We start from the raw sequence: 24670 nt of genomic DNA, 5'->3' as shown, positions 1-24670 counted from the left end.
TGCCTCCCAGCTCTTTCCTCTATTTCCCTTGATTCTCCTCCTGTCCCACTATCATGCTCAGTCCCCACCAGGATTTCAGCACTTCCCCTTTGTTACGTTGTCCTTGATCCTGCCCTACCAGGTCCAGTAAGTTTTTTAGATTTTGGCATCCCTCTTACCTTTAGGGCCAGGAAAGTCAGAGGCCCGATGTTGATATTATCATTTACTGTTGAGTATTATGGAGTTTGTATGTATATACAATAGAATAAAATGTTGGGTTTTGAACCATCTTCACAATCACTGATGGCCTTTGAACTTAAGAAGTCTATCTTCCAGCACCATAATGTACAATATTCTATTGGGGGCATATGCTTTTATTGGCTTATATTAGAATGTAGATTGCCAGGCCTTATGTTATAGTCTATTTTAGTCTGGAAACTCTGCTAAAGCCTAACCACCATAAGTGGCCCTATTGGTGTTTGAAAGACTCAAGTCATAATGTCCAGATTGTGGTAACCTGGAAAAACCACCATATTGCAGTAGATGGACAGAAAAAAGATGGGAAAATCAAGTTTGGCATACCCTGAGGCTTGTCATTAACCAAGACTGTTCATGGCTTAACTCATTAACTGTGTCTCCAATTTCAACTTTGATTTAAGGATAAAATGGTGGTTGTGGCATCTTTCCAAACAGGAATATCTAAACATGCAGTAAATAGTTTTATAGAGAAAATGGTATTTTGTCTACAAAGGCATGAAAGCAGGTCATTTTGATATATTTCCTTGTGACAGTAATAATAGAAGAAAATAGGGTAATAACATTTTCAAATTTAAAGTTAAAATTTTAACTTCTAATTCATATATTTGAAAGCCACAAATGATTTTAGATAAAGATAATGGAAATAATTGAAAATATACAGTCTTAGAGTGTATTAATTTTGAATATTTTAAATAATTACTAGAAAATAGCATTTTGTTGAAACATGCAGTAATCAAAAGAGCCAATATAAAAATGAGAAAAATGTGTTACTCAATAACAGGCATTGAATAACAAAATGAGGTACACATAGAAATATACATGATTATGAAACAATATATAATTGGATTATAAAAGAAGTTTAATTTTAATGATTAGGTTACTTGGCAAAGAAAAGGGAATAAAGCTATATTTTCTTAATTGACCCCTGGAGCACAGTCAATATAGCTATATAAAAGTTTAGTTGTTTTTTAAGTAATCTAAGCAGATTTAAATACATAGTATATCCACTAATATATAGATACTCAATACTATATATGATTATTCATTCACATAACTGTATCATTACTAACCTATATAAAAATATAATCTTATATAGATACAAACATAGTTCTTAAGTAAATACTCTCACTATCAACCTCAACATTCCTTGATGTAGGATTATAGGTAATTATATTTTCATCATTTTCCTTTTTATACTTCCTAACATTTCAATAGGAAACATTACAAATGTTTTAAGAAAGCTTTTAAAAATTTTTGAAAATATTTATAATACTTAGTTTCTTCATCTGCTCCCTCAATTTTGGTTCAAGTTCCCTCTACATGAAATCTGTTGTTAGAGAATATGCATATTATATGCTGATGGACGTTTTCCTGATTTAAATTCAATATAATCTCTACATCTCCCGAAACAATTTTGTTTGCTGTGTGTCAGAGAAGTACACCCATTCATCAAAATAAATGTAAAGTACACATATACTCAATCTCACAAACAGAAATCTCAGAATGTGTGTGTCCATAAATTGTAAAATCTGTTTTCAAAGTTCTAAGATTGGTTGTCATTATTGTGGTCACTGAGGGCATTTGGAGATGATGAAGCATTAAGAGACTAGGGGGTAGGTATAGCTAAAGCAGCTGACTCAAGATCTCCAGGGAATAACTGCTTTTCAGAACTCTTTCTCCCTGTTTGTTTGCATGACTTGGTGCTTTGCTCGGAGATGTCTATTTTAATGAAATGTGTTACTTTCACAGTTTGTACATTGTGAGAAGTGCTTCTCACCATGTGAACATTCACTGCACTACTGTGTGGTGAAAATTTAAAAATGAAATATTTTAGATAAATAAGCAGTTTCTCAAATATCATTGAAACTTTGTGCTTTCCTTTTCCTTTTTAAAAATGGTTAGAATAAAGCTGGCATAACAAGAAGTTCTACTGAAATTGATCTTCTGTTTATGCTAGTATTTTACTAGTATTATTACTATCTTTATAAAAATATAATATCTGTCTTTGACATTATTTGCTTCATGCTTTCTTAGCTATCAGCCTAATTATAAGTGAAATCTGTCTATATCTCAATTATGTTTCAGGTTAAAGTAGTAGAGATGTTCACATTAGAACAAAAAATCAGCCAACAGAAAACAAGAAGAAAGGAGGTAAAACTGGTGATTCAGATATAAATATCCATGAGAAACTACTTATTCTGGGGTTAACATTTTAAGCCTTAGCTTTAAACTGTGAGTTTTCGATATCAAAATATTCAAGATGAACTGTGAAACATCTAGTTGCTCCAGTTCTCTTGGAAACAGTCTAGTATTCCTGAACTCATGTTTCCCCAATGGAATCTGATACTCTTTATACAAATCTTAGCAAAAAATCAAAACTATTCAAAGGGTAATGCAAACCTTTTAGATCGAAGTGAAATATTCCAGAAAGTTATACAGGCATACACATGACACGCATACACACAGACATCTACTATGTTATGAACACAAAAATATTGCATTCCTATACAATAAAAAAATATACCCCTAAGCCATATTAAGCAGGCGAAAATATTATTGGCTCAGTTTCTGTAGAAAGCCTGCACATTGTTAAAAGTCCATGGTGGCTGAAGGATCATGATTCCCTCCTCCTACTCCACAGGCACCTCACCATTCTTCTGCTGCTTAGTAATTCCTCTTTGCTAGATGGCTGTTACTCCAACACCCCCAGGATCTCTACATCCTCCTTGTTGTTGCTATTTAGTCCCTAATTGTCCCCCTGCCTATGTTAGCTCCCTTCCCCTCCAGAACCTTTAGTCCTGTTGCTTTCTCCTCAGGCTTGCTTCCCAGGCCTATCTTATACAGGGAAACAAGCCAACAGCAATGTAGACAATACAAAAAGAAAATAAAATAAAAAATAAAAGAGAAAAAGATAGAAAAAATATACATATAAAGAAAAAAATAAAATAACTAGCAAAAAAATTCAAAAAAACCATAGATAATTCCAGGTCTGTCCAGTAACCTTTATGACAATCTCCCCATTGGTCCTGGGGGGTTCAGTGAACTGCCGCCTCCTAGTCTGAACTCCATTTGGGGGCTCATCAGGGGCTTTGTGGCTTGGCTTTGCTTCCGTTGCTGATCTGTTATGTTCCCTTCTTGGTTCTCCCTATTGTGGGAGGTTAAGACTACTCACTCGCCGCCATGTGTCCCCAGTGTTGTCCTCTGTTGCGGTATGCTTCAGCAAGGAGTCATCATATCTCGAGATGCTGTTGGCCCTACCATCCTCTCAGTGCCTTAGCAGCTCCATGCCAGGACATCACCCTTACTGTTTGGTGTGCTGCTATGGGGTCTAGAACCTTATTTTTCCCTTGGAAAAAAATTCACGTATCAAAATAAAATACTAAATTTTTTTAAATGTAGTTAAAAAAACCTTTTGAAATATAGCAGTATAAGCGCTCATAAGCATGACTTTCTTTTAGATTAAAATTATATAAGATTTAGTTTTGAAAGCCTCTGGCATGATCATGAAAATTTTAATGGTATACATTGTTGTTGTTGTTGTTGTTGCTGTTGTTATTATTATTAATTTACAGGTAAACCCTGAGGCAGGAGCATCACTGGGCTACCCATATGTGGTTACCAATGAATCAAAGTTCCTACTCATGTAAGTAGATATGCAAGAAGAAATATACTAACATCACATCCTTTTTGTGGCAATGAAAACCCTTGTTATTTATTCATTAACTTACAAATTCTCCCCTGTGATTTTCTAATTAATCTATCTGAGAAGTTTGAAGAAACCATTCCCCCTTCTCAATCACTTCTTTTACTGTGTTCTCTGGACCACCTACTTTGTTGTCATTAAATTCTCAGATGTTCTCAACCCTTTTTGTAATTTTTGTTTTAAATCTGTTCCTTAGATGAAGATTTGTTTTGTTTCCCACCATTCTATAAACCTTATAAATGTAAGTTAGCTTTAAAAAATTTTTTTCCCACTTTGGTCCAAACATGTTGCCATTGAGTAAATTCCAAGTCTCAGTCACTCTACAAAACAGGATAGAACTACTCTGAAAGCTAAATCTTTTGGGGAGCAGAAAATGTCTTCTTTTTTCCACAGAGCAGCTAGTGAATTTGAACCAGTGACCTTGTGGTTCTTATCCTAATGCCAATCCACTGCTCCATCATGGCCCCCTCCACATGACATCTATCTTACTCTTAGGAGATTTCCTTTGCATTTTTATTGCTATTGTTGAGTCTTTACTTTTCTTCTATAGTCTTGAAATTATCACCTTTTTAACTGTATTGATATACATTTTCTCTTAGTGATGCTCAACCAAAGGTAAGAAACTGTTTTATTAGTTTCAGACTTTTCTAGTACATCCATATACCTTACTCTTTCACTCCGCTCTGCTAGCCACAAGATCAAAAGTTCAAACTCATCAGCCACTCCATGAGAGAGTGGTACGGCTGTCTGCCTCAGTAAAGATTTAGAACCTTGGAAATCCTGCACAAGGTTGCTATGAGTTGGAATTAACCCAATAGCAGTGGGTTTGATTTGGTTGATATTTTTGGAGTACCTCAGTATATTCCATGGGCTCTTGTCATGCTCAATTATAATAAGCTCTCTTTTATTTTGCCTTAGAAGTATCCTACCCAGACTGAGCACATGGTTATGAGTAGAAATTGAACCATCTCTAGAACCACTAATTTAAATCTCCTCCTTTAAACTCCCCTTATAAATTAACAAGCAATTATATATATTCCTACTGATCCTGAAGGTTCATTCTTGCTATATGATCTTTAACATGTTATTTAGGTGTGCTAGTATTTTTTTGTGGGAAAAGCACATCTGCCTATTGCCATAAAGATTTAAATTCTTGGAAACCCAAGCAGTTCCCATCTGTCCTATAGGGCCCCTGAGTCAAAATTCACACAACGTAGTAAGTTTTTATTTAGTTATCAGTTAAATAAAATAGTAATATTATTTTCTTTATAGGTTTGATATGAGGAGTAAGTAAATGTATTGTGTGTTTAAAAGCACCTTGGAATAAATAGGCATTAAATATTAACTATCACTACTTTTAGTATTATTGTTCCTTTCTAAACTTGCTGTCATATTATTATTAATTTATGACATTTACTCTTTTTAATTTTATTTCAGATCAGTCTCCTAGGATAAATGTTTCCACCACTCAATAAATACTTTTTGTTTGTTTGTTTGCTTTCAGAGAGTTATTTTCTTATATCAGCACACATTCAATTTCACCCTATTATGTTGTTCCTTGAATCTTTCTCCCATCTCAATTTCAATTAATGTGCCTGAAGAAAAAAGAAAGAAAAAGGAGACAGAGAGAAAGCATCTTTCACCATGAAATTTTTAACAAATCTACAGTTGTAATCACACATTACATTACATACACACACATTATACATATGAATGAGAGGGCTTTACAGAGTTTATGGGAAAATTACATTATGTTTAATTTCATTGTTCCACATTTGTGTGTGTGTATATATTTATATGTACATGTATGTATTTAGTGTGTGTACATGCATGTATACATATTTACACACATATACAAATTTTCTCAATCCCTCTATTTTTTCTTATTTTATAAAAAAAGTTTTATTGCATGTAATTCACATATCATACAATTAAATAGTTCAACCACATCAAGAAGAGTGGTACAATCAACACCACAATCAATGTCAGAGTATTTTCTTAATTATTTATTTTTTAAATCATTTTATTGGGGCTTGTACAATTCTTATCACAAAACATACATACTTACATTGTGTCAAGTACATTTGTTGCCATCATCATTCTCAAAACATTTGCTTTCTACTTGAGCCATGGTATCAGCTCCTCATTTTTCCCCTCCCTCCCTGCTCCCTCACTCCCTCATGAACCGTTGATAATTTATAAATTATTATTATTTTGTAATATCTTACACTGTCCGACATCTTCCTTCACCCATTTTTCTGTTGTCCACCCCCCAGAGAGGAGGTTATATGTAGATCCTTGTAATCGGTTCCCCTTTTCTACCCCACCTTCCTTCCACCCTACCAGTATCACCACTCACACCACTGGTCCTGAAGGAGTCATCTGTCCTATTCCCTGTGTTTCCAGTTCCTATCTGTACCAGTGTCCATCCTCTGGTCTAGCCAGATTTGTAAGGCAGCATTGGGATCATGATAGTGGGGGAGGAAGCATTTAAGAACTAGAAGAAAGTTGTATGTTTCATCGTTGATACCCTGCACCCTGACTGGCTTTTCTCTTCCCTCCGGCCTTTCAGTAAGGCAGTGTCCAACTGCCTACAGATGTGCTTTGCATCTCCACTCTGCACTCAGCCTCATTTACAATGACATGATTTTTTGTTCTTTGATGCTTGATACCTGATCCCTTCAACACCTCGTGATCGTACAGGCTGGTGAGCTTCTTCCATGTGGATTTTATTGCTTCTGAGCTAGATGTTTATCTTCAAGCTTTTAAGACCCCAGATGCTATATCTTTTGATAGCCGGGCACCATCAGCTTTCTTCACCACATTTGCTTATGTGGTCTATTTCATATATCATAAAACTCCCCTAGTGTATTTTTCACTTTCTTAAAAAAGCATATCCATGATAATTAAAATAAACTCTACTATAAACATAGAGGGAAAATGTTCCTAATATCTCTAAAGACTATGGAAATAATAATAAAAATTGTTTGAAGGACAAATATATCAGTAGGTTAGGCATTTATGGATATCAATACACACTTGAGAGTACATGACCCTCAAAGATATTACATTTTGTTGTTTAAACACTCTTCTAAATAAACAAAATATATTTGAAGGTCAAATTTCGTCTGCAGGTAACCTGCTTGCACTCATATCTCCCAGAGCCAAAATAAAAAAAAGAAAAAAGAAAACAGCAATAAAAAACCCGTGCTCACAAAATCTTCCATAACTTCTAGTCTACAATATCCCTCCCAATTTTCAGTGGGTGCTAACAAATTCAAAATAAAGAATGAGGGACATGAATCCCTACTCACATGACCTCCAACAGAGAATAGGAATAGGCAACGTCTATTTTATACAGTATAACTAGAATAATTATTTTTAGTATTGTTATTGGCAGCTACCACCCAAATGATTACATCTCATTGCAACCATTTCTGTGCAAAGTATCGTTTTTGGATCCAGGGCAAATTCCATCCCTCATTGCCAATGACAAAAATCTCCCATTCATCCCACCACCGATGCTGTCTGCAAGGATTCTTGGCTTCCCTCCGGCATACATAACGATAGCCTCACTGCCATCGATCTGATTCTTAATCCTAAGCGACCCTATAGGGCAAAGTACAATTGTCCCTGTTGGGTTCTCAAGGCTGCAAATACTTATGGGTCAGAAAGCCTCATCTTTCTCTGGTGGAGTAATGGGTGGATTTACAGTGCTGACCCTGCAGTTAGCTTCTTAACATGTACTCCACGACACAAACAGGGCTCTATATCATCTCTAAAAGTCTCTTAAAAATTATCTTAACGTAATTCTCATACAACCAACAGCACCATTGGAAAGGATGTTTAGTTTTACAAAGCCGTGAGGGAATTTAAAGGCTGACGACATTGACCAGGGTTTCTAGGATTTGTCTTAGTGAAGAAGGCACCCAGTCCTCCAGAGGAAATAACTGATGAGAGGAAGTAGAAGGCAATTTTTCTAAACATCATCTCATTTAATCATATTCTTGGACATTCCATTGGGATGGTTTCAAGAAAGGTTTCTGCAACTAGTTTTTAAACAATCACTACCATATTCTAAAATAAATCAATTCATTTGAATGTCTATATGATTTGTTTGAATAAAAACAACATTGAGGAAGCTGTTCATATTTAATAATATCATTTTGACCACATTTAGTCATTTTAATACTTAGCTATGCATCTATTATAGCATTCGGTTAGTGATTGAATGAAGGGATGAGAAATGCTCTGAACCTATGCTTTCTGGTAAAATCATTTAACCCAGTATTTCAGATTGGTATTTGATAGAGCTGTAATTTAAAAAAGGTGGGGTTTTTTTGTAAAAAATCGTAAAAATAAATATGTCCTTTCCCTTATTATTCTTGTAAATGTTAGATACAAAGTGTTACCAGTTTCAGGTGATTTTTCAGTTGCTAACAACTCCCTTTTATAGATGTCAATCATAACACATGGCTCATTAAAAATGACCCACAGTATTCTCTGCTCTTAAAGATTTTCTTTCAGTATTTTAAATAATATAAAATTTTTTTATATTTTATTTTACCTCATTGGAAAAATATATGGTCATTGATTTTATGTAAAATCAAGTATTATAATTTATTTATTTTTACCACACCTAAAATGATTTATTTTCTGAAAATATTAAGTTAATTAATCCTTGAGACCTCAATAAGCCTATTCTACACATTCATCTTTGGCTAATCATAAGAGAGACTCACTGCAGGTCATATAGTAGCTTTTTGTACCTGCAATAGGCAAATCTGTTTCTAAACCATACAGTGAGTGTCTCACATTATATATAAAATGCACATGAGAAAATGCACACACAAGCCACCACCACCACACACCACCACAAACAACACACACACTGATTAAATAAATGGATTGATGAATTTTGAAACTCAATATATGAATAACGCACTGACTTCATATTTTCTAAGCAATCTCTGATTTGTAAAACATTTTGACCTTTTAATCATTTATAAATAAAAGTTGTAGATTTAATTTTTTAATTATTTTATATTTTTTTCTGACCCCAACCAAAAAAATGTTTTTCCGAACATGACACCAAATATATTCTTCTTTCTACAATTTTAATAACAATATTGGTTTCTAAAGATATGTGCAGTATATCTTAAACTGAAAGAACTAAAGAAAAAAATTAAGCCTTGGTTTGCAATATTGAAAGATTCTATAGGCAAAATATTGAATGATGCAGATTGCATCAGAAGAAGATGCTAATAATACATAGAGTCACTGTACCCAAAATAATTGGCCAACATTAACCATACGAAGAGGTCCCATGTGAGGAAGATCCAGTGGTACAGAAGGAAGAATCCCAAGCTGCACTTGAAGGCATTAGCCAAAACAAGAGTCCAGGAATCGACAAGTTACCATTGTAAATTTTTTACCAAGCTGATAAAGAACTTGAAACACTCACTCATCAATGCCAACAAATTTGGAAGCCTGTTAGCTGGCCACCAGATTGGAAGAGATTTGTATTTGTACCCATTCCAAAGGAAGGTAAATGATCAAATCACTCACATTATATGATAATATCATTAGTATCACATGTAAGTAAAATTTTGCTGAAGGTCATTCAACAATGGTTGCAGCAGAACATGCTCAGGAAGCTATAAAACATTCAGACAGTATGTGGAACAAGGGATAGATTTTGACCCAAATCAGAGACTACCAGAAAGACATTTAGTTGGGTTTCATTGAGTACATAAAGACATTCAATGGTGTGGATTGTAAGAACCTATGGCTAGTCTTCAGAAAACGGGAAGTCCAGGACATTTCACTGTCCTCGTGCGGAACCCTTACATGGATTAAGAGGCAGTTGTGTCAGCAGAACAAGGGAATACTGCCTGGTCTAAAAAAAGGGAAGAAAGAAAGGTATACATTAGGGCTGTAACATCTCACCATACTTATTCAGTGTATATGCTGAGCAAATCAGCAGAGAAGCTGGACTATAGGAAGAACTTGGTATCAGGATAGGAGGAAGGCTTTTTAAGTACAAGCAAGTGGTGTATACCAGATTGGGCTAGAGTAGGACCTGAAGGTACAAGCAAGGAGTGTGTAGAAGTGGCCCAAATGCCTATGGTAGCCACTTCTGTCACAGTACAGTCCTTCTCACAGTCTGAATTTATGGCGTCATGGACTATGGCCAATGGCTTGGGTAGATGGTCAGGGCTGGAAGGCATGTGATTTGATAATTGGTGACAAAGAGGTGTAGGGAAGAAGTGTGTCAATATACCTTTGAATGGGTCTTAAAAAAATGAAAATATATGGTTCTCATGAGAATGCGAGGGTTACCTCAAAGAATATGCTAGCTTCTTCAGACATTAAGTTGATAGAAATGGACGATTTTGAAATTGGATGCACAAAATGGGCGTGGGAGAGATATAGGCTTATAGTGGCTGGCTTACCAGCTTTCATGAATGGGGGAAGATCTACATGGGATTATTGTATTAAGGTGTACATGGTTAGAAAACAACACCTGCTAGATATAGAATATGTTTTGTTTTGTTCACTTAATAGAATGTAAGATTTATATGGATATTGTGAATCTTCAGTTGTATGTCCTTTTGTTGTACATTGATTTAATCATTGCCTTTTTTAAAAAAGATTATATTGTTAAAAAGTTGGGCAGAAGTGTAAGTTGAAAAAGTGTGATCTGTGGCAGTTAATTCCTATGTCAATTTTCACTCGTGTATGGTTGGAGCTGCCAGAGGCTCAGGACAGACATAGAAACAGATGTGAAATAAGGGATATCATTACCGTTACCAGTCAGATGGATCTTTGCTGAAACAGAGAATACCAGAAAGATTTTTACTTGTGTTTTATTGACTATGCCAAGGCATTTCACTGTGTGTATCATTAAAAAAAAGTTTAAGAAAGGGAATTCCAGAATATGTTATTACTCTTATTCAGAAGTTGTATGTGGTAGAGTTTAGCCTGTCAATAAGGTCACAGCTTGATGACCTCGTTTGGAGGCACTGAGGAGATAAATAGCTTACTGGAGGTGGGACACATACTCATTCCTTGTGAGACATTACTGACAATGAACCTGATAGAGCTACATTGATGCACCTAGAACCCTGGGAACTGGAGGACCCACATGAAGACTCCTGTCAGCGCTGAGATGCTTCCACCTTCACTGGATCCACAAGACTTTCCACCCACTAGCCTGTGATCTTCTAGCATTTGGCATTAATGCACAGTTGCATGAGTCTAAGGAAGAATTTATGGACTAGTATTAGACATATGGGCTATTATTGGACTTATGGACTTGATCTGGACAGGGCTGGGATGTTTTCTTAATGTAAAATTACTCTTTATATAAAGCTCTTTCCTATATACATATGTGTGTCTATGGATTTGTTTTTCTATTCTACCCTAACACATTGTACATGGGTCAAGATGCAAAAGAGAATATTTCATGGTGAGAAATCAGGAAAAGTATCTGTCAGGGTTGTATCTTCTCACCACATTTATCCAAACCCTATGTTGTGCAAATCATCAGAGAAACTGGGTTATATGAAGAAGAATGCAGCTTCAGGATGGGAGGAAGGGTTGACAACCTTAAATATTCTGATAACACAATTTTTCCTGCTAAAAGTGAGGACTTGAAGCATTTGTTGATGAAGATCAAGATTGTAGCCTTCAGTATGGAGATTACAATTCAATGTAAAGAAGACCAAAATTCTCACAACTCGCCAATGAAAAATGAAGAAAAGATTTAAGTTGTCAAGGATTTTGTTATGTTGGGATCCACAATCAATGCTCATGGAAGCAGCAGTCAAGAGATAAAAAGACACATTATATTGGGTAAACCTTCTGCCTAAAGCCTCTTTAGAGGTTACTTGGAGGACTAAAGTGTACCTGACCCAAGCCATGGTATTTTCATATGGATGTGAAAGTTGAACATTGAATAAGGAGAACTAAAGAAGTGATACATTTGGATTGTGGTTCTAGTAAAGAATATGGAAAGTACCACAGACTGCCAAGGGAACAAACAAATCTTTATTGGAAGAAGCCTGGCCACAGGGCTCCTTAGAGGCAAGGATAGAAAGATGTGGTAATTATCTACTCTGGTGTCAATTTAAGGATTAAGAGTGCAGGGATGGAATCTAGGCTGTCAATCTGGAGATAGCCAATGAGATTTTTGTGGGCATGGCCTTCTCCTGAGAATTCTGGGAAATCTGGTACACCCCTCTCTCTCTGCTACTCCCTGGGAGACATTGCAGAAGACAAGCCACACGGACACAACCAGACCTCAGAAGCTGGAGAAGACACAGGAAGACTCCTGCCAGCACTGAGATGTTTCCAATTCCACTGGATGCAAAGACTTTCTACCCAGTGGCCTGTGATCTTCTATATTCGGCGTCATTGTATGTATTTTGTGAGTCTGAAGAGGACTTCATAGATTGGTGTCAGACATATGTGCTAATATCAGACTTATGGACTTGATCTGGACTGGGCTGGAATGTTTTCTCTATGTTCAATTGTTCTTGTATATAAATCTCTTTATTATACACATATGTGTGTTCATGGATTTGTTCTTGTCTACCCAAACTAACACAAACGACTTCATCTCATGTAGTTTAGACATGTTGTTAGGAGAGTCTAGTCCCTGGAGAAGAACATCATGCTTGGTAAAGTCAAGGGGTAGTGAAAAAGAGGAAGGGCTTTGACAAAATAGGTTGACACAGTGGTGGCAACATGGGTTTAAAGCATAGGAAAAATCACGAGAATCATTTAGGACTGAGCAGTGTTACATCCTGTTGTACATAGGGCATCTATGGGTTAAAACTGAATCAATGTCACCAAACCACAGAGAAGGAATCTAACCTCCTAGTAAGGTCACAGCCTGATGATACCTCCCAAAGGCCTCTTTAGAACAGAGAAACTGGGAACTTCTCTCTGTCCCTTTGACTTCCTGCTTGCTAGAACAATATGCCTGCCTCCACGGGCAGCCTTGGGTGGTCCAACCAACCCTGAGAGATGTCATTGCCTTGCGATGTGTCCTCTGACTGTGGATCCACATGAACCTACACCACCAGCAGCCTGTGACCTCTCTGCTTCCTGCTTCACTTTTCTGTGCCATTGACCTGAAGGTAAATGAGTCTGAAGAGGGGCTCGGCTAGCATTGGACTCAGGAACTTGAGGTGAATGAGCTGGGATGCCTTCTTGATATAAAAACACTTCTTGAAAGCTGGTCTAAGCTCCTGAGTGACACAGGTGTAGATTTCCTTATGAGGCCCTGCCTTGTCTTTAACTACCTCTTGGATGTGAACTGCACTAGCAAACAGTCTACATGATCACAAAGCAGCATGGATGATTTGGGGTTCTGAAACCAGATCATAACCAACAGTGTGTTGATTATGATCCTGGCACAATTCCCAGGAATTTTTATTGTGCTGGTTGAAGTAAGCCATCATCTGTCTCATGAGACTCATGGGAGTAACAATGAATTGACAAAATAGCGGAGGAGGGCAAGAGGCTGGAACTGAGTGCAGAAAGCCTCAAGGGCCTCCCAGGCAGCTATCGTGGTGCAGCATTGGAGAGTAGCACTGAACATGACTGCAATGGCTGGTGGGTGGCACACAGGTAAGACTGAAGGGAAGCTGGATGTGAGCATGAAGTTCGTTCCTTCCTATACATATACGAGTATGTGCTTTTGTTTCTCTAGTCTAGACCATCCAGCCTAGCACAGGGTGGCTGGAGATACAGTCTTTATTTGATTGAACTTGCAGTTAGGAATGCCCCCTGGCCATTTTGGACTCCTCATGACTCTGGAATAATGGGCAATGAAGTGTATTACAATGACACGTGACACCATTGCTATCATTGAGTAGTGTGATTGATCCTGATTCCTAAGGGGAAATTGGATTAGTAGTGTATAATAGAGGTAAAGAAGACTGGAGTCCTGGAGATTCCTTAGGTCATCTCTTAGTACCACCATGCCCTGTGTTAAAGTCAATGATAAAGGAAAGTATTCTAATGCTAACACAACTATGACTAGCCCTGATTCTTTAGGAATGATGGTTGCGTCACCCCTCCATGCAAAGAACCATGACCAGTTGAGGTACTCTGGGAGGACAAAGAAATTATGGAATGAGTAGTGGAAAAATGTTAGATCTAAATAGCGTCTACATTCACATGACCAGCTGCAGAAATGAGAACTGTATCAGTTATGAGTAATTCTTATTTGGATGTATGCACCAAATACATTTGTTTTGTTCTTTCACTTATAAAATAACAGGTGAAAATAGAGTAAGTGTATTTTGGGCTGCATGCATATGCTAATTGCATCATGTTAGACACAGTCTGAATATATTATTGTCTTTGTTTGGTATTTTACATGGATAAAGAGTTATGAATTAAGTGTCAAGTTGGCAAGTAATGGTCTATTGATAGTTAGGGATTGTGTCAACTAGACACTACTGGCTAAGGATTGAGGTCCATCCTGTAAATCAGTTTGAAGTCTGAGGACACATCCTTGTGTACGTGACCTTTTGTATAATAGAGAGACCAAGTAGAGTAAGTTTCTCTTTGATCCTTTGCCTTCTGATGGAGTTGGGTGTTGCTTTGGGTTCAAGGATTTTTCTGTTGTGTCACGATCAGATGCCAGGAGCCACCAGCAGACTACTGATGAATTCATTCGGCCAACCTCAGATTCATTTACCTCTGTCTCAACCATCTTATGCACCTGCCCCACTCTCTGCCCCTCCGCCGCCCTGCTGTATCATCCTATTTTGGTTCTTCAGCTGCCACGGCTACATGAATTGATAGAAGCCTGCCTTGAACCAGTGTAGACTTACCCACATCTACAACTATGAAAGCTATCTCTTGATATAAATTTATTTTTATACGCAAACACATGCATGCATTACTGGATTTGCTTCTCTGGAGAATTCAATCTAACCTGACTAGCTTTTAGCCTCCCAAAATAACATGTGAAAATATTTGAGACAAATCTCAGTATCTTTACTACTAAGGAGCATTTTGGCTTCATTTCTTCTGAGAGATTTGTTCATTCTTACTACCATCCAGAATATATTACACATTTTTTAGTCTTTTGTATTGATTGAGCAGCATTCACATGCATATAAGTTCATTTAAAATGGCATTTTTGGGGGCGGGCACACCTTAGCCCTTGTGTTCAGACAGGGTTCTCTAGAGCAACAAAACCAAGACACTAATGATTATATATTTAAATATATATGGATAGACATATACAGCATGAAGAAATGTAACAGCTAATTAGTCCACACAGCAGTACAGAGGGCTCAGTTCAATTCACTTCTGTGGAACAGTTAATATACTGGAAACCAATAAACCTACCTATCACAACCATCAAGATGACTTAATTTCTTTCTTTCTTTTCTTTAATTTATTTTTAAATCATTTTATTGGGGGCTCATACAACTCTTATCATAATTGATACATACATCATTGTATGTCAAGCACATTTGTACTTTTGCTGCTCTCACCATTCTCAAAATATTTGCTTTCTACTTAAGCCCTTTGTATCAGCTCCTCATTTTCCCCCCTCCCTCCCCCCTTCTCCCTTCCTCATGAACCCTTGATAATTTACAAATTATTATTATTTTGTCATGTTTTACACTGTCCGATATCTTCCCACTGTCTGCACCCTCCCCCCCCTCCCCCCGGAAGGAGGTCATATGCAGATCCTTATAATCGGCTCCCCCTCTCCACCCCACCCTCCCTCCACCCTCTGGCATCACCACTGTCACCCCTGGTCCCCAAGGGATCATCCTTCATGGATTCCCTGTGTTTCCAGTTCTGTACTAGTGTACATCTCTTGGTCTAGCCAGATTTGTAAGGTAGCATTGGGATCATGATAGTGGTGGGGAGGAAGCATTTAAGAACTAGAAGAAAGTTGTATGTTTCATCATTGCTACACTGCACCCTTACTGGCTCATCTCCTCTCCACAACCCTTCTATAAAAGGATGTCCAGTTGCCTACACATGGGTTTTAGGTCTCCAATCGGCACTCCCCCTCATTCACAATGATAAGCTTTTTTTTCTTTGATGCCTGATACCTGATCCCTTTGACACCTTATGGTCACACAGGCTGGTGTTCTTCCATGTGGGTTTTCTCGCTTCTTAGCTGCTTGTTTACCTTCAAGCCTTTAAGACACTAGATGCTATATCTTGTGATAGCTGGGCACCATCAGCTTTCTTCACCACATTTGCTTATATACACATTTGTCTTCAGCGATCATAGCAGGAAGGTGTGCATCATGGAATGCCAATTTAATAGAACGTGTTCTTGCATTGAGGAAGTACTTGAGTTGAGGCCCAATGTCCATCTGCTACCTTAATACTAAGCCTATAAATATATTCACGTAGATCTGTTTTCCAATCATTATATATAAATATATTTACATATGTAAATGCCTGTATTTAGACCTCTATAAATGCCCTCTGCTTCCTAGTTCTTTCCTCTATTTCCCTTTACTTTCCTCTTGACCCACTAGCACGCTCAGCCTTCATTTGGGTTTGAGTAATTTCTCTCGGTTACATTGCCAGGCCTCTCACACCCTCCTTGCCGTTGATTTTGGAGCACATGTTGCTCCCTTGTCCCTGGGTTGGTCAACACCACCTGCTTTCCCCCACCTCCCCCTCTCCCATGACCCTTCAGAACCATACGTCCCAATGTTTTCTCCTCCAGACTGTTCATCCAGCCTATCTTATATAGATAGACCTGCAGAGATGATAATAATATGCACACAAAAAACAAGACATAGCAAGACAAAGCGACAAAAGAAAACGAAATGACAACTGAATAACCAATGGCAAAAATAAATAAATTAATTAATTAATAAACAAAACAAAACACTTTACAGAGTTCTTTTCCAGAAAATTTCCTCATGCAGTATGCCTTTTGATTTCTTGGCTACAGCTTCCCTGGGCATGGGTTGTAGATTTAGTAAAATGATACTTTGACAATTTCAATAATGTCTCTGTTCATCATGATGTTACCTACTGGTGGTTAAGTTGTGAAAATATCTGTTTCTTTACATTGAAATAGAATTCATATCAATCTTTAGTATTCAGGGCTCCAAGTCCTCTTCACTTTAAGTAAGAAAGGTTATGTGTCATCTGCATATCACAGTTTGTTATTGTGCCTCTTTTTTTTTATATTGTCTCAAATCTCAGAGCATTTTTTCAGCAAACAGTTTTAATAACTATGATGAAAGATATAACCATATACACATCTTATCTGATTTTAAACAACATAGTATCTGCTTATTACTTTTGAAGGCTGCCTATCCATTTTTGTACAAGTTTCAATAATCAAAATTAAGGGCTCTGGAATTTCCCTTCTTCACTATATCAATAATTTGTTACAATCCACACAGTCAGAAGATTTTGAAGAATCATTAAAACACAGGTAAACATCTTTTTTGGCAATGTGTGTTTCAGCTAACTTCCATCTGACATAGTAATTATATCTCTCACTCCGGTGTTATATAAAATTCTACTAAATTTCTGACAGCTCCCTGGGGATATACTGCTGAAACGGTTTTTGAGTTATTTTTCTGGAAATTTATATTTATATGTGGTATTAGTAATGCTGTTCAATAATTTAAACATTTTCTTGAGTTATTTTTCTTTGGAATGGGCACCAAAATAGACTTATTCCATTCAGTTGGTCAAGAAGCTACACTTCTAATTCTTAATAAAGTCCAGAGACCACTGCATCTGTTTGACGAAGTATTTCAAATAGGGTACCACCAATTCTTGGTACCTTTTTAAAAAAAATCTTGGAGATAGCCTGGACTTACTGGTTCTTGAATGCATTCTATGTCTTGCAATAGTTAAAATGTCAATTGATTAATTTTTTAATGTTTGGTGATTATGTGTATTCTTTTGATATGCTTTATTCAATTTTTTGCCCATATGATTATTCAATATTACAACTCAAAGCTTGAATTTTTTTCTTCAGCTATTTGATTTGGGAAATGCTTGGAAACTGCTGAAAATATGCTCTGAGATTTGGGACAATATAAAAGAAAAGAGGCACAAATTCCAAGTGTCAGGGCAATGTTACTTAGCTGTATTTCTTATACTGCCTTCAATGTTTGCAATAGCCCTTCAATGATGTCAGTCACCGTTGACGTCATGGGTGACCCTGGCATTCATGTGATGGAGCTTTAAGAAGTACTGATAAACTTTCTTTAACCAAACAGAATTGTATTGCTTTGTTCACTGTTCTTAAATGACTTTCATATGAACTTGCATCTCATCAAATGAATGGGGTTTTACATTTAATTTTTCTTTCAAGCAAGTTTAGAAATCTCCAAATTATAAACATGAGCTAAGCTTAAGTTTAATTAATAAATTTTATCCATTCTTTTAAAATAATTTTGATGAGAATCAGTAATAAGAGACAATACAAATTTTTACAATAAGTAAATTACAGTACTGTGATAAACTGCTAATGTTTCTCAGAACAAAGGCACAAATTAAATAAAAAAAGAAGAACAGAAGATACCTAGAGAAATATGTGAATCTCTTCAGAAAACAGCTACAGGATTACTTCCGCTTAAATCTTCCTTATCTACATGTTGTATCTGATTTAAAATAAGGGGATAATTTTGGATAAAATAAATTTGGTATTCATCTATAGATGAAAGAAAACATTATAGTCTTTAATGGGTGAACTATTGCCATAGAAGTTTTACATTATTACCTGCTGGTCTTACTAATACATGTATGATCAAAATATTGATACCAGGATCCTGAAAGAATGGTAAAAATTCTAGATCAGGAACTAGAAAGTTGTATCATGTCACCAATTCATGTAAACATGATGAATATGAGGCTCAGTTTCCATAATTAAGAATCAGAACGTTTAAGCCTCTGTTAAATGTTTAGTTCATATATTATTTATATTAATACATCCAGAGAAATGAACAGGGATTCTAGATATGTTTGCTTTATGAGCTATTGCTTTTGTACATGGATACTTTGAATGTAGGATCTATTTATATAATTAAATATTGCTCATATATAAAAAATTTCAGACAGCAAGCATGGACTCTAAAAAGCATGCTAATTTCTATTTATAATTTTAATGATACTTAGGATTGATACTAGTGGAAAAAAGTAGAATAACAAACATATTTTATCAAAATCAACTAAATACCAGTTTTCCAACATATTTTTGTATTTTTAGCAGTTCCTAAAGTGAACTTTAAGAGAGTATCAAAATGTTTTAAACTTCAAGTGCATAATACTATGAAGTATTTTATATTTAGTAATGATGATAAGAATAAGTAATAAGAGGTATTTTATAGAAATATTAAAGCTATTAATATTATCTTTTATAATACTTTTTAATGGTATAAGAAATATTTTCAGCATGCTGTTCAATAAAGAGCTTTTTATACTGTATGATCTCAATTGTGAATACATGTGTGGGCACGTGAATCATAGGATAACCTATGATTTCCTTACAGTATTAGCAAACTTCCTCAGTCTTTTGCATAATGCTTGATTTTGGACTTAGCTGACCATTAGGGAATTAGATTAGAAGAAAATACATTAAAGGTCCTAGTTACAAGGAGTAAAGTAGAGAAGACAGAAGTACACAACAATGGACCATAACAAGCTATGACAATAGGCAATCATGCAAGATTCTATGATTTGTGAACAACCTTGTAATGATCATCAATCCTAAAGAAGACTAAGATGAACACAATATTCCGCATATTCTCATTTGAGGTCACAGATAACATTTACTACACATTGTTGAAACAGATTCTCCTGAAAGCTTTGGAATATAGGTTCATGTGTATGAGAATCTTATGGAAAATAATTTCATTTTCCAGTAGAATAATTTAAAGCAAAATGCTTATAATAAAATATAGCCTGTTATTCATTATCTCATTAAGGTAATTTATGACAATAATTTCAGTTTATCGTCTTTATTTTGTAATGGCTGAATGACAAGGCATTCTATCCCTAAATAGTGCCAGATTACAGCATAACTTCAGTTTTTCTCAGATTTTACTACATATTTAGTACCTATGGCATACATATGTCAAAGTGGCAACATTAGTTTAAGAAGACATAACCTAATTTCACTATGCATTCAATGTATTTATAGTGACTTTGATTCAAGTTTTGAGTTATTTGACTCACAATGTCCACTTTTGAAGGATATCGAACCTTAGTGGGATTACCATGGATTAGGATATACAGTATTCGTCCAACCATGAAGGTGAAGTACATTTATAGTTACTTTATCTAGACATGACTGGTTATGGAGAATGTGTTTACACATTCAAAATTCAAATGGAATTGAATTCAATTTAATGTCAACTTCATGTATTAACGTGATTCAAGAACATTTAGAATCTTAATGAACATTTATTTTCCTGTTAGCTGTATTCAAGCAATAAATTTGTATACAACCACTTTAAACATACAGAAATTAAAGCAATAATTATAGATTTACAATTATGTCTATAAGAATGATAAAACAGGGTGGCTAGAGAAGGTGACTAAGGAGGACGAAGCAGCGGCTTCTTCTCTGACGACTGAGCTTCCTCCACGAGGGCCATCAAGCCTAGCTGAGCCCTGGAGAAGAACGGGAGAAGAGCAGCCGCATCTGACATTCATCTGACCAGGATGCCGTGTGCCCCAGGGACCAGCACACAGAAGCGGGCAGGTTCTTAGGTACGGACAACACAGAGGCTGCCGGCGTGCAGGAGAAAAGAAGAGCGGTGATATCAGCAGTCATAGGACCACCCAGAGAGGCTGCAGGCGCCTGCACATGAGTGGGGAGACTGGAGAACATGCGCACTGCACCAGATAACAGGCATAGGAGGCGACTGAAAATACCGTCGTTTGGGTCAGGCATACCTTAGTCCTCAAAGAGACATCTTTGTTTTTTATCACTTTAAAGAGGTCTTTTGAAGAGGAGTTGTCCGGTGCCATACACTATTTGATTTCTTGACTGCTGCTTCCCTGCCTGTTCATTGTAGATCCAAGTAAAATAAATCTTTGACAACTTAAAAAAAAAAAGAATGATGAAACACTATCATATTATACCATTAGTAAAATTATTAGTTGAGCTCTTCTTGGTGGTGTAGTGGTTACACGTTGGGCTGTGATTCTAAAGGTCCACAGTTTGAAGACAGCAACCACTGTGAGGCAGAAAGACAGGCTTCCTACTTCCACACAGAATTACAGTCTCAGAAACCCTGGGCCAGTCCTACCCTGCGACCCTGCTATATAGGTTCACCATGAGCCAGCATCAACTCATTTGGAAAGAATTAAAAATTCTTCTTGTAGAGTCGCTATAGGGCCAAAGGGAGTGGATTTGAATTATTCCACGTTTTTTATTTTTAAGTCTATGACTTTTTGGTCTTCGGAATTCCACGATTAAAGACTGCGACCCACAATTCTTTAAATGTTGGTGCCCCTGTCCTTAGGTGACTTTGTGTGGGTTCTAACTCAGGTCAGTTGGGAGTGGGGGGCCTAGAAACTGAAAATGCTTTTAAGGACCCTACTGAAGGAGTGTCTTTGGTGGTATGCACCGAATGGGCCCCATTGACCCAGGCTTCTGGGTGCATCCTGCGGATCCAGGCTGGGTGCCATGGAATTCTGAGACAGGGAATCTTGGATTTTCAAAGCACATAGCATGCTCCAGAGACTGTATCAGTGAGATCTGATGTGGGAACTCTACTGGGAGAACGGGGCTGTACCCCAGACACACTTGTAACCTCAGGAGGTAAGTTAGAAATACATGTGTCTGAGAAAGCAGACTAGAGCTCTACCAAGATTGTTGAACTTTTGGTAGGAGGACAAAACTGTTCTTGCTATAACAATGCCCTAAATGCTGTGTTAAGATAGGTATTATTCTAGCACACCTGTGACAGACATTCACAGTGATTATTATACATTTCCCTGAAAATTAACCCTGTGTAAATAGCACCAAGTCATGAAAGGATTGATTCTATACAAGTGAATAGTTCAGGTACTATGATGTGGAGTTGGCCTACATTGGCCCAATAGCCTTCTCTCAACAGGGCTTTAAAAAATTAATACCAGATCTAATCCAAGACAGTATTAACAGAAGATCATTATGCCCCAGGGGGATGATCAATAAAGCTCTCTACCATAAATTAACAAGGAGGTTTTGAAAGGGAGCCAAAAGCAGATAAGCAAACAAACAACAACAAAAACATAGATTCGGGAATTGGTTTGGGGTTCGCTCTAAATCCTAGCTCCAATGTAAGAACATTTAGTTCTCAGAGCATGCCCTTGCTCCATACTCACCCTCAGGAAGGGAACACAGAAGATATAGGCTCGATAGCAAAATATGCTGAAGAAATTAGTAGGTGCCCGGCTATCAGATAAAATAGCATCTGGGATCTTAAAGGCTTGTCTCTAAACAAGCAGCCATCTAAGTGAGATGTCAACTAAGTCCACTTGGGAGAAGCACAGCCTCATCAGTCATGGAAAGATTGTAAATCATATAATCCAAAATTCAAGGAGGGATAAGTATCAGAGCCTAAATTGTGAGAATCCAGTTTGCAGGAGGTGGTGGAGGACAGTGGGAACCCAAGATACATTTGTGGGAACTACAAAGGAAACAAGCTGCCGTGATTTCCCGCTATCCATAATTGAGGGATTGGAGGAAAGTGGTTACTAAACAGAGCACATTTGGAGACACGAGTAGAGAAGATCAAAGGGACAAACCTGACATAAATGGTTGAAACCTTGCCAGTTGATCCATCTTCTGTTGCATGCTGGAACTGATTTTCTTTGCAACGTTTTCTGGTTTGCTTGTTTATTTGCTTTTTGTTTGTTCGTATTAGGGTTTATTTCAGATGTGTTATGTCATTGGGGGTCACCCTCCTGATTTAGTGTTATATGTTTTTCTGTTTAAGAAACCCAGGATTGATGCACCTACAGAGGCAATGAGTAGAATAAGAGTTTCTGGGAGAGGGGAGGAGTTGGGGGAATGGGGGAGGTTGTATAAAAATGAGATGATCTCGAGGAGTCCAGGAAGGAAAAGAATGTTTGGAAACTCATTGTGGTAACAATTGTACAGCACTGGCTATGTGAGTGAACTGTGGAATGATTTGATATATGTATTAAGTTCCAACTAATTATATATATATTGTCCTTTATTTCAAGAAATATACTTAAGAATAGAATTCTAATGGACCCTAAGCTAGTCTAAAGGCATGGTGAAATGTAGAGGCGAGGTTTTTAGCTTCCTGATTGTGAACCTCACAGTGGATCTTCCACTGTTGACTGGTTCTCTGTAGTTTACTTCCTTTTTTTAGGTTATGTGAACCCTTGTACTCCAAATTTGTCTCCAGACCCAAAACACAGTCTCTTCAGCCATCTAGGAGGTAGTTTTTTCAGTATCCCAGATATTGAAATAATGTGTGGCTTTTCTTATTATGCATGATGTAGAGACCTAGAAAATAATTCCAACTCAGTTCCCCAGGACCAGGGTGATTAAACAGATTATATTTCTGAGTAAATACTTAAATAAATGTTAATCGATTTTGCAGTGTTCATTTAAAACTATACTAGTATAGACTTTCATATAAATTCTTACATACTCTAATATTTATTATAACTTATATAGCTTCAGTAATTCTACAAAAACCACTGTTGGCTCTGTGGTTAAATACTCAACTGCAAGCCAAACTGTCAGCAGTCTGAGCCCAACAGCTGTTCCTTGTGAGGAAAATGTTTTCATACATATTATTATATTAGAACAGTTTACTCTATAGGGTCATTATGAGTTGAAATCATCTTGGTGCTAATATTATTTTCCTTTTGCTGTTGTTGCTGGAATCTTATGCTCAATGTGGCATGTTTTATACATCCCTTGGTTTAACTCAATGGCTCTGAGAAGGCACATAGCAAAAATTTGTTTATTTATCTTAGATCCACGGGTATTGATTCTAGATTCACATTGAGAATGAAATGCAATGATTATATATTTGTTAAAACAAAGCACACTCCAAATAAAGAAAGCTGGAGTTTAGCAAACATAAATATGGAGCCAATATAGTAAATTCCCTGCATTTCTATATTTTATGTTATTTTATTTTTTGGAAGATTAATTACAAATTCTAACCTGATACTTTAGCAATATTTAGCTTATTTTCCAAAATTTTCCATGATCTAAGCCTGAAAGGTAACAACATATTATAATCAGTTAATTTTCTAACTGCAGTATGCCGTCACCTTAGGTAGCTGTTTTTTGACTCCTTGATTTCACCTTCTACATCAAATGTAAAATGCAGGATCAAGTTGTCAGGCTGTGTGGATTCTAAGCCTGCATTTGCTACTAACTCGCTTAAATACTCAGGGGTCTCAGATTGTTTTCACTTGCATGAAAGATGCCAAACCAGATTTTTATCTAGAGGCTCTTGCATCTTTAAAATTCTATGGTTAGATTCTCCATTAATTTCTTTTCCACCCATGCTTGTCAGATTCTAATCTTCCTCTAAGGGATAGATGGAAATAGAAACTATATGCAGGGTTCTTTGTTGCTGAATTGCACTCTCCCAGAGCAGTAATCATTTCTACCTTTGGGGAAAATACCATATTTCCTATTATTTGTTTGTTGACCTCTTAAATGAAAATTGAATGTATATATATATATATATATATATATATATATATATA

The sequence above is a fragment of the Echinops telfairi genome, unplaced genomic scaffold (assembly GCF_000313985.2).
Source record: "Echinops telfairi isolate 266 unplaced genomic scaffold, ASM31398v2 ScPeMD7_6;HRSCAF=24_1, whole genome shotgun sequence".
In the NCBI taxonomy this organism is placed as follows: domain Eukaryota; kingdom Metazoa; phylum Chordata; class Mammalia; order Afrosoricida; family Tenrecidae; genus Echinops; species Echinops telfairi.
Note: the sequence above shows the minus strand (reverse complement) of the source record.